The sequence below is a fragment of the Nothobranchius furzeri genome, chromosome 3, assembly GCF_043380555.1.
Source record: "Nothobranchius furzeri strain GRZ-AD chromosome 3, NfurGRZ-RIMD1, whole genome shotgun sequence".
NCBI lineage: Eukaryota > Metazoa > Chordata > Actinopteri > Cyprinodontiformes > Nothobranchiidae > Nothobranchius > Nothobranchius furzeri.
The window spans coordinates 80084915-80097024 of record NC_091743.1 but is presented as its reverse complement, the minus strand read 5'-3'; the positions used below and the strand labels follow the sequence as shown (position 1 = coordinate 80097024).

The 12110-nt window shown below is 39.1% G+C and overlaps 1 long non-coding RNA gene and 3 other non-coding genes across 4 annotated transcripts; all 4 read right to left on the bottom strand.

Moving 5' to 3' along the window:
• Positions 1-2241: 2241 nt before the first annotated feature.
• On the bottom strand, positions 2242-2314 carry trnap-agg (transfer RNA proline (anticodon AGG)). Its single transcript has one exon. It is a non-coding gene; the product is annotated as a tRNA-Pro (tRNA).
• Positions 2315-3130: 816 nt separating this feature from the next.
• Positions 3131-3202, bottom strand: trnap-ugg (transfer RNA proline (anticodon UGG)). Its single transcript has one exon. It is a non-coding gene; the product is annotated as a tRNA-Pro (tRNA).
• A 283-nt stretch (positions 3203-3485) lies between these two features.
• trnap-agg (transfer RNA proline (anticodon AGG)) lies at positions 3486-3557 on the bottom strand. Its single transcript has one exon. It is a non-coding gene; the product is annotated as a tRNA-Pro (tRNA).
• A 6032-nt stretch (positions 3558-9589) lies between these two features.
• On the bottom strand, positions 9590-11366 carry LOC129155827 (uncharacterized). Its single transcript, XR_011520234.1, has 3 exons — positions 10983-11366; positions 10853-10914; positions 9590-10782 (listed from the first exon to the last, which is right to left on the bottom strand). It is a non-coding gene; the product is annotated as an uncharacterized lncRNA (long non-coding RNA).
• Positions 11367-12110: the final 744 nt, after the last annotated feature.

Below are 12110 nucleotides of genomic sequence, written 5' to 3'. Positions count from 1 at the left end.
CTTTGAGGATCATTATCAAGATTTCCATGACACTGAGTGTATATGTTATGCTCATGTATGTAACAAGAACATGAGGTCCTTACTCTTCTATTTTTAGTTCACAGTAGATTTAAAACACTAAAGGGTTGGTTCATAAACAAGATTTGGTTGAGGGAAGAATTCATGTTTGAGTGAGGTTGTGTTGCAAATGATTGAGTTGCTCTATAGTTAAAAATAATTCTCCTCATTTTACCTTTATTATTTATATTAAGTGACTTTAGAACAAGTACTTTTTAGCAATGAAAGCTGGGCTTGTCTGGGATTTGAACCCAGTATTTCTTGCACCCAAAGAGATAACCATACTCCTAGACCAACGAGCCTCTTGTTTTAGACTTCAAAAATAATGAAACTCAAGGGTGACCTTTTCATCTGGTATTATCTACCAGCAAACGTGGAGATCTTTCACTAACCGACTGTTCATGTTAAAGTTCTGTGGGTTCAATATAATTGGGAGTCGACGGAAAGAGAATGATTTTCCTGGGTCTTTATCAAATGAATAATAGGCTGTGTGTGAAGGAAACCCCAACTTGTCAGTTTTCTTTTCCACTTCATTTATGTCTTATTCATACTTGGCAAGAACACATTTCAACAAAGAGTTTATCTAGGGCTCATCAGGGATTTGAACCCGGGACCTCTAGCACCCAAAGCGAGAATCATACTCCTAGACCAACGAGCCTCTTGTATAACTCTTCAAAATGTATGAAACTCAGGGATGACATTTTGATCTGGTATTACCAAATAGCAAATGTGGAGAGTCTTTCACTAACCTACTGGTCAAGTTAAAGTTCAGTGGGTTCAATATAATTGTGAGTTGGCTTAAAGAGAATGTTTTTCTTGGGTCTTCATCAAATGAATAATAGGCTGTGTGAAGAAAACCCCAACTTGTCAGGTTGTTCTTTCACTTGATTGATGTGTAAATCACACTTGGCAAACACACATCTCAACATTGATTGTATCTTGGGCTCGTCCGGGATTTGAACACGGGACCTCTCGCACCCTAAGCGAGAATCATACTCCTAGACCAACGAGCCACGTTATTAATGACAGGTTCTCCAGGAAACTAAAAAATTCAAGCCAAAACTTCCACAGTTTATTATGTTGTCCTAAGATAAAAAAGAGGCTATGTTTCATTTTGTATTGTTGATTTAGTTAGTATTTTTGACAACCAGCTAGTAACCTTGTTCTTTTCAATCAACATGGCAATCCTTTGAGGATCATTGTCAAGATTTCCATGATATTGAGTGTATCTGTTAAGCTCGTGTATGTAACAAGAACATTTTGTCCTTACTCTTTGATTTTTAGTACACAGTAGATTTAAAAAACCTAAAGAGTTGGCATAGAAACAAGATTTAGTTGAGGGAAAAAATTAATGTTTGAGTGAGGTTGTGTTGCAAATGATTGAGTTCCTCTTTGAATAGAACTCATTCTCCTCAATTGCCCTTTATTTATATTAAGTGACTTCAGAACAAGTACTTTCTAGCAATGAAGGCTGTGCTCGACTGGGATTTGAACCCCGTATCTCTTGCACCCAAAGCGATAACCTTGTTCCTAGACCAATGACCCTCTTGTATATGTCTTCAAAATTCATGAAACTCAGGGATGACCTTTTCATCTGGTATTACCAACTAGCAAACGTGGAGATCTTTCACTAACCTACTGTTCAAGTTAAAGTTCAGTGGGTTCAATATAATTGGGAGTTGGCTTGAGAGAATGTTTTTCTTGGGTCTTTATCAAATGAATAATAGGCTGTGTGTGAAGGAAACCCCAACTTGTCAGTTTTCTTTTCCACTTCATTTATGTCTTATTCATACTTGGCAAGAACACATTTCAACAAAGAGTTTATCTAGGGCTCGTCAGGGATTTGAACCCGGGACCTCTCGCACCCAAAGCGAGAATCATACTCCTAGACCAACGAGCCTCTTGTATAACTCCTCAAAATGTATGAAACTCAGGGATGACATTTTTATCTGGTATTACCAAATAGCAAATGTGGAGAGTCTTTCACTAACCTACTGGTCAAATTAAAGTTCAGTGGGTTCAATATAATTGGGAGTTGGCTTAAAGAGAATCTTTTTCTTGGGTGTTCATCAAATGAATAATAGGCTGTGTGTCAAGAAAACCCCAAATAGTCAGGTTGTCCTTTCATTTGATTTATGTGCTTATCATACTTGGGAAACACACATCTCAACAATGATTGTATCTTGAGCTCGTCCGGGATTTGAACCCGGGACCTCTCGCACCCTAAGCGAGAATCATACTCCTAGACCAACGAGCCACATTTATAGATATAAGTTCATCAGGAAACTAAAAAATTCAAGCAATAACTTCCACAGTTTATTATGTTGTCCTAAGATAAAAAAGAGGCTATGTTTCATTTTGTATTTTGATTTAGTTAGTATTTTTGACAACCAGCTAGTAACCTTGTTCTTTTCAATCAACATGGCAATCCTTTGAGGATCATTATCAAGATTTCCATGACACTGAGTGTACATGTTATGCTCATGTACGTAACAAGAACATGAGGTCCTTACTCTTTGATTTTTAGTTCACAGTAGATTTAAAACACTAAAGGGTTGGTACATAAACAAGATTTGGTTGAGGGAAGAATTCATGTTTGAGTGAGGTTGTGTTGCAAATGATTGAGTTGCTCTATGGTTAAAAATAATTCTCCTCATTTTACCTTTATTATTTATATTAAGTGACTTTAGAACAAGTACTTTTTAGCAATGAAAGCTGGGCTTGTCTGGGATTTGAACCCAGTATTTCTTGCAAACAAAGAGATAACCATAATCCTAGACCAACGAGCCTCTTGTTTTAGACTTCAAAAATAATGAAACTCAAGGGTGACCTTTTCATCTGGTATTATCTACCAGCAAACGTGGAGATCTTTCACTAACCGACTGTTCATGTTAAAGTTCTGTGGGTTCAATATAATTAGGAGTCGGCAGAAAGAGAATGATTTTCCTGGGTCTTTATCAAATGAATTATAGGCTGTGTGTGAAGGAAACCCCAACTTGTCAGGTTTTTTTTCCACTTCATTTATGTCTTATTCATACTTGGCAAGAACACATTTCAACAAAGAGTTTATCTAGGGCTCGTCCGGGATTTGAACCCGGGACCTCTCGCACCCAAAGCGAGAATCATACTCCTAGACCAACGAGCCTCTTGTATAACTCTTCAAAATGTATGAAACTAAGGGATGACATTTTGATCTGGTATTACCAAATAGCAAATGTGGAGAGTCTTTCACTAACCTACTGGTCAAGTTAAAGTTCAGTGGGTTCAATATAATTGGGAGTTGGCTTAAAGAGAATGTTTTTCTTGGGTCTTCATCAAATGAATAATAGGCTGTGTGAAGAAAACCCCAATTTGTCAGGTTGTTATTTCACTTGATTGATGTGTAAATCATTCTTGGCAAACACACCTCTCAACAATGATTGTATCTTGGGCTCATCCGGGATTTGAACCCGGGACCTCTCGCACCCTAAGCGAGAATCATACTCCTAGACCAACGAGCCACGTTATTAATGATAAGTTCTCCAGGAAACTAAAAAATTCAAGCCAAAACTTCCACAGTTTATTATATTGTCCTAAGATAAAAAAGAGGCTATGTTTCATTTTGGATTGTTGATTTAGTTAGTATTTTTGACAACCAGCTAATGACCTTGTTCTTTTCAATCAACATGGCAATCCTTTGAGGATCATTGTCAAGATTTCCATGACATTGTGGTTATCTGTTAAGCTCGTGTATGTATCAATAACATTTTTTCCTTACTCTTTGATTTTTAGTACACAGTAGATTTAAAAAACCTAAAGAGTTGGCATAGAAACAAGATTTAGTTGAGGGAAAAAATTAATGTTTGAGTGAGGTTGTGTTGCAAATGATTGAGTTCCTCTTTGAATAGAACTCATTCTCCTCAATTGCCCTTTATTTATATTAAGTGACTTCAGAACAAGTACTTTCTAGCAATGAAGGCTGTGCTCGACTGGGATTTGAACCCCGTATCTCTTGCACCCAAAGCGATAACCATGTTCCTAGACCAATGACCCTCTTGTATATGTCTTCAAAATTCATGAAACTCAGGGATGACCTTTTCATCTGGTATTACCAAATAGCAAATGTGGAGATCTTTCACTAACCTACTGTTCAAGTTAAAGTTCAGTGGGTTCAATATAATTGGGAGTTGGCTTAAAGAGAATGTTTTTCTTGGGTCTTTATCAAATGAATAATAGGCTGTGTGTCAAGAAAACCCCAACTAGTCAGGTTGTCCTTTCATTTGATTGATGTGCTTGTCATACTTGGGAAACACACATCTCAACAGTGATTGTATCTTGAGCTCGTCCGGGATTTGAACCCGGGACATCTCGAACCCTAAGCGAGAATCATACTCCTAGACCAACGAGCCACATTTATAAATATAAGTTCATCAGGAAACTAAAAAATTCAAGCCATAACTTCCACAGTTTATTATGTTGTCCTAAGATAAAAAAGAGGCTGTTTCATTTTGCATTGTTGATTTAGTCAGTATTTTTGACAACCAGCTAGTAACCTTGTTCTTTTCAATCAACATGGCAATCCTTTGAGGATCATTATCAAGATTTCCATGACATTGAGTGTATATGTTATGCTCATGTATGTAACAAGAACATGAGGTCCTTACTCTTTGATTTTTAGTTCACAGTAGATTTAAAACACTAAAGGGTTGGTACGTAAACAAGATTTGGTTGAGGGAAGAATTCATGTTTGAGTGAGGTTGTGTTGCAAATGATTGAGTTGCTCTATGGTTAAAAATAATTCTCCTCATTTTACCTTTATTATTTATATTAAGTGACTTTAGAACAAGTACTTTTTAGCAATGAAAGCTGGGCTTGTCTGTGATTTGAACCCAGTATTTCTTGCACCCAAAGAGATAACCATACCCCTAGACTAACGAGCCTCTTTTTTTAGACTTCAAAAATAATGAAACTCAAGGGTGACCTTTTCATCTGGTATTATCTACCAGCAAACGTGGAGATCTTTCACTAACCGACTGTTCATGTTAAAGTTCTGTGGGTTCAATATAATTAGGAGGCGGCAGAAAGAGAATGTTTTTCCTGGGTCTTTATCAAATGAATAACAGGCTGTGTGTGAAGAAACCCCCAACTTGTCAGGTTGTTGTTTCACTTGATTGATGTGTAAATCATACTTGGCAAACACACATCTCAACAATGATTGTATCTTGGGCTCGTCCGGGATTTGAACCCGGGACCTCTCACACCCTAAGCGAGAATGATACTCCTAGACCAACAAGCTACATTTATAAATATAAGTTCATCAGGAAACTAAAAAATTCAAGCCAAAACTTCCACAGTTTATTATGTTGTCCTAAGATAAAAAAGAGGCTATGTTTCATTTTGTATTGTTGATTTAGTTAGTATTTTTGACAACCAGCTAGTGACCTTGTTATTTTCAATCAACATGGCAATCCTTTGAGGATCATTGTCAAGATTTCCATGACATTGAGTGTATCTGTTATGCTCGTGTATGTAACAAGAACAATTTGTCCTTACGCTTTGATTTTTAGTACACAGTAGATTTAAAACACTAAAGGGTTGGTACATAAACAAGATTTGGTTAAGGGAAGAATTCATGTTTGAGTGAGGTTGTGTTACAAATGATTGAGTTGCTCTATGGTTAAAAATAATTCTCCTCATTTTACCTTTATTATTTATATTAAGTGACTTTAGAACAAGTACTTTTTAGCAATAAAAGCTGGGCTTGTCTGGGATTTGAACCCAGTATTTATTGCACCCAAAGAGATAACTATACTCCTAGACCAACGAGCCTCTTGTTTTAGACTTCAAAAATAATGAAACTCAAGGGTGACCTTTTCATCTGGTATTATCTACCAGCAAACGTGGAGATCTTTCACTAACCGACTGTTCATGTTAAAGTTCTGTGGGTTCAATATAATTGGGAGTCGGCGGAAAGAGAATGTTTTTCCTGGGTATTTATCAAATGAATAATAGGCTGTGTGTGAAGGAATCCCCAACTTGTCAGATTTTTTTCCCACTTCATTTATGTCTTATTCATACTTGGCAAGAACACATCTCAACAAAGAGTTTATGTAGGGCTCGTCCGGGATTTGAACCCGGGACCTCTCGCACCCAAAGCGAGAATCATACTCCTAGACCAATGACCCTCTTGTATATGTCTTCAAAATTCATGAAACTCAGGGATGACCTTTTCATCTGGTATTACCAACTAGCAAACGTGGAGATCTTTCACTAACCTACTGTTCAAATATTTTAAGCGACTTCAGAACAAGTACTTTTTAGCACTGAAAGATGGGCTCACCTGGGATTTGAAGCCAGGATCTCCTGCACCCAAAGCGATAACCACACTCCTACTCAAGAGGAAGAGCTCTGTGGCTTACTTCACAATCATATGATTAAAGCCGGCCGTACACTATGTGACTTTTTCACTTTTTATAGCCGACTTTTATGGGATTAGTTTTGTGCCAATAGGATCAAGAAAAACACTTTGGAGAGCAAACAAATTTTAAGACATTGAGAGAAAAACATTGGTTTCAAAAGAAAAACTTACGATCTGAATCAGATTCTTAAAATGATCAAGAAAAACACTTTGACGGTCAAACAAAAATTAAGAAATTGACAGAACAAAAATATTGACTAAAGGAAAAAAAAACATGTTTCAAAAGTAAAACTTCCTATCTGAATCAACTTCTTAAAATGAGTAACAAAGTATGTTTCCTTTTTCTGTTTGCCTCTATGTGTTTTTGTTATCAATTTCCTTAGTTTTGTTCTCGCTGCTCAGAGCTTTGCTCTCACTACCAGATTTTCACTTACACTGTCTGGCTTTCTCCTTTGCAATCCCTGAGTTTTTGGTTGCAATTCTGACACAACCCTTTCGGGTGGGTGGGACTTCTGAGAAGTCCTCTCCCATAGGACAGTGGTTTCTCTTGAGTGACAGTTCAGTGACCTGGAAGTGATGTAGCCTCCAAGACATTTTTTTTCCACCTGGTCAACAACATGAATTTTGAGCCCCAAACAGGTTATTTCTGCTGTCTGTGGTGTCTACTGAGGATCTAAAGTGAGTATTGATAATATATTTTATCTTTTCTTAGTTAATCTGTAAGTTAAGCCACTTTTTAAGTTGGTTTTAACCAGATGCTAGCTCACTAGCTAGCTGCTAAGCAAGCCATTGTGCTAGCCTCAGGACAATGGTCTATTGTTCCATAGAGACGTATTAAAAACTCATCTTAACATATTCATTACTGGTTTCATGGAATAAATTAATGCAGTTTATGTTAATAAGTTTGCTAATTTTTCAGGAACCTGTGGAACATCAGAGACTTTGCAGCTATTAGAGCTAACCTGTGTACAGCTAACTTGCTACAGAGGAAGCAGCAGAAAGCTGAGCTAACAGGCTGTTTTGCAGGTTGTAACATGAGGAAATATGGGTTTTCTGGCACAATGGTGGTGCTGGACTCAGCTGGGTCAAAGCTGGGTCATTGAGAACTTTCACCCACAGATTAAGACCTGAACGCCAGCGAGTCTGGAAGGAAACCATAACATCAGCCACCTGCAGTCTACCAGAAGACGTGTTTCCATGAGTTGTACCCAGACCAAGTCAAAACATAAAGTTTAAACTTCTTTTTCTTGATTTTAATGTTAAAGTAACCATTATCATTTTGCTCATTATAAATGTGTTTAATCAAATGAATGGTTCTTATGCTTTTGGGTAATTATAATGGATTAATGAATCCATTCTTAAATAATGTTGAGAATGTTTGTTACTGACCTTCACACACACACTCTTTCAGCACACAAACATTCACACACACCCACACACATCTTCCCACAGTAAACTCCAGACACATTTGATGACGCACACGTTTGCTTTGAGAAGAGAAAGGTTTTTGGTAAGTTTCAGTCTTATGATTCCAGTTCGTGTTGGACAACGAAAGAGAACAGACCTGAAAACCAAAGGGGGGGCAGAGCCTGTTGGCTCGTTCTTCCCCCCTTTCACGCTGTTTCTGCCAAGCCAGGCAGAATAGCTGAATCGCGACTTCTAACGCAGACTCATTACCGAGTCTGTTGATTTCTGAGTGAATTAACTTAAGAAAGAGCGTCGACAAAACGCTTTACCATCAACGTGTACCGAGGGCAACTCTGGACCGGTTCCGTTCGACACCTACGTCTCCTGTCAGCCGTTAAGTGTCATCTGGATGAACCACAACATCCTCCAAGGCCCGGATCCGAAAGAGGGTCCACAGGAGTTCGGTGAGACAGCACACGGTGTTTAGCGTTTGGATGCATTTTTTCCAACTAAACCTAAGTTTATTCAAACCATCACTTTTCACTCAGACACCTGTTTCTTCCTGAAGCAAAATCAGATGCACACACGCATCCATCTCACCTCATCTCACCACACTTTGCACCCACACGCATCCATAATCACATCATATCACTCTCACAACTCACAACATTCTCAATCTTCATAAATTCCCCAGTAGGTCTAGTTGAGCAAGAACAGCATATCAGCTGTTAAAGATTGTCCCACAAAGTTGCCAAGGTGATTGTTATTTCCTGTTTGTCAATTTTCAAAATCATTAGTTTAATTTGAAGAATTAAAACTTTTAATCGTCAAACTGGTTTCCTCATTGAACTGAAACACAGACACTCAGATATTATCGGCAGTTTATCGATGAAAACAACCTTTGAGTCTTCTGAACAATATAAAATTTGGTTATTGAATATTAAAAATTAATATTCCGAATTAATACGTAGCATGGTTCCTCTTTCATAAAAGAGGATAAAACCACAACGCTACAAGGTAAATACTCTTTTAGTGGAACTGCAGGACTTTTATGGTATAACTCAGACAGAATCTACATGAGCTATTGTGGGAAAACATTTAAACTAAATTTACATACAGATACATGTATTTTTTATTACATGTTACTTGGACGGGCTAAACAAGTTCTGCCTGCTCCTCTTTCAGTGAAACGAATGGATTATATGATGTAACTCTCTAGTAAATCTATAGTAACCATAGTCTGGTGACTAGTGTCTAGTTTAGCTACATTTAGCTTAGCTGGAGTAATATAGTCTAAAGGTTGGTTTATGCTTGACGCGTCCGCGAGGTCCGCACGGCTCCGCGCGGAAAAGTTGCATCATTTTGCGTCATTTTAACAACCACGCCCCTCCACCGCGTCTCCGCACGGCCCAAGATTTCCGCAACGCGCACCTCGGAAAATTTCTAACCACGCGGACGGTCGGACGCGGAAAAACATGGCGGACCGGCACGGCAGAGGTTCGTAAATAAAAACATTTGTATGATTCAGCTCTCAGAGATCACCGTGATCAACATGTTGTTAATAATTCTTGGAGAGAAATAGCTCGCACTGTCGGAAAAGACGAGGACGCTGTTAAAAATGCTGAAATACCATGTTGTAAACAGTGATTTCTACTTCTACTATGGTGTAGTGTTGGATGCATGCCGTAGAGCTCCATGCTGCCCCGTTCAGTTTGGGAGAATATTGGCTCACCGCACAAACCATAAACGCTGCGAGTTGTGAAGCGCGTTCCAGCCGCGAGCCGCATCACCGCGCGGAAAGTGAATGCGTCAAGCATAAACCAAGCTTTACTCTGCCTCAACTGGTGACTTTTCTACTTCATTGTCAGCCAGACAAAATGTTGCTACAGAGAAACGCCCAAGGTACTGACCCCACAATTGAAAATCATAATGTCCACATTTATTTCCCACAATCTGAAACGTCACACTAAAATTAAACTTTTAGCTCTGATTTAATTATTTCCTTATTGATATCAGTTTTCTCTTTGTTGTAGGCAATCCTCGGATGTCAGCAGGAGGAGGTGACTACCTGCATTACGGAGCACCCTGGTTCTGAGCCAGTTGCACCTTCGTGCAGCTCTTTGGGGAGACAATGCTCAGCAGGTTAAACAACTGTAAAATTGATTTTGTTCATAGTTTTTGTTTAATCTCATACATCACCAGTTTTTCTTTCTTACAGACACATGCCTCCATGTGGTCAGGTGGTATTGGTGTGATCTGGGAGGGCACACTCATGTCGTCATCTCCTTGTGCCGTCTCCAGGATCCTGATGGGAGTTCTCTGTGCCTATAAAGCAGGGGCATTTACTTCTGGGCCTGGAGGGCCGGTATCCAGCACGTTTTAGTTTTAACTCCGTTTCAACACACCTGATTTCAGTCAGCAGATAATTAACAGGCTTCTGCAGAGCTGCTGCACAGGTAATTCAACCACAGATTCAAGTGTGTTGGAGCAGGGAAACAACTAAAACGTGCTGGATACCAGCCATCCAGGACTAGAATTGAATACCCCTGCTATAAAGCCTTCCTCCCTCCTCCGGACTTTAAACATTAGTATTTTATTATGGTTTACCTGATTTAGTAAATAAATCTCAATTTATAAATTTCCTGTTTTGGTGCCTGTCCATAAAATCCTGCATTAGACACCGAAAGCTGAATGGATGCCTTTCATTCACTTTGACATTCAATGTATTTTTAAAGATACACTTGAAATTAATATCAGCTGTTTAACAGAGTGGTGCAAAGTAATTGCTGATGTCATGATTTTTGCAATAACCTGACCTTCATGCAGAGAAACTCAGGAGACAAATGAGCTAAAAACAGTTTATTAAAATGTTTGACAGATGACTGAAGAGGTAACTGCTGGAGATCAGGAACCAGAAGCTTCTGCGAGGAAGAGCAGAGGTTAGTAAGAGTCAACAGGTCAGGTTTTTCTTAGACTGTGCAGGTAGCTTACAGAGACTGAGAAACGCCACAGAGATGGAGCCACAGGTTTTAGTGTTTAAAGATCAGAAGGCCCTGAGGTAAAATTGAGTGTTAATAATGACTAAAGAATGACTTACAAAAGGAAAAGTTTAGGTACTTACGGTCTGAAATTGTAGCGCAGACGGGAGACAGCAGAATGGTGGAGAAACAACTAGAAGTCTGGGAGAATGACAGCATGAGTTGCAAGTGGGTGAGCAGAAGGTAGTGGGTAAGCCGACTGCCAGTATGGTTGTGTGATCAGGAGCTTCAAGGAAAGAATTCCCATAGATCTGCATAGAACATGAGAACGTAAGTTTGAAAAACGGCAGAGTCATGGGCTAGATATGGGTTAAAACACTCTGATGAGTGACCAGCTACCAGCTTTTATTCAAGGATGGGGTTACAGGTGTGTGAGGATGTGCCTGTCCCATGAGAAGAGTTTTCAGGTAAGCCTCTCCATGGTGCTCTGCAATGGTGACTAGCAAGGCTAAGGAAGAGATTAAAGGGAACGCAAACCCAGGACTCCGACCCAAACTCCTAACAGCAACACAACGACTCCTCCCACAGGCGGTTGTTCCACGGGAGTACAGTCACACGCAGCTGCCCGAAGTTCAGCATCAGGCAACCTGTAGGCGATGTAATCATACGTGGCTTCTGAGCATGCAAGTTTATTCTAGCTGTAAAGCGTACAATAATAATAAAGATTTATATTGTGTTGTGTTGCTCACCTTACAGGTTCTTTTAAAATCTTAACCTGTGCCTGCTTACAGCAGGTCTTTCAGGTCTTTTGAACTAGACACAGAGCGGTTCAGGCACAGGTACTTAGTCAGACTCCTGATATGATAGAGCATCCACCACCACAGACTCCTGATATGGTAGAGCATCCACCACCACGGACTCGAACAATAGGTCCATATGCTTGTCAACTGGAAACAATGGAAAAAGATTACCATTAGTACAGATATTTATCCATAACCATCACTGTGGATTTATTATACAGCATATGAACTACATGAGGTGGGATTGGTCTGCAGTAGGGATGTGTATTTTTGACAGAATTTATTGTAGGAATATTCAATAAACAGTCCAAACTGATACTTAACGTATATAACATGAGTTATCTGAACCAGCTTCTGGTCACATCTAAGGGTCATGTAGGACAAGTGTCATCTTATAATGCTCATCTAGCAATAATAAAAACAAAACAATAGCCAAGGGCAAGAGCTGCTCCCTTGTTGAAAAAGGAGATA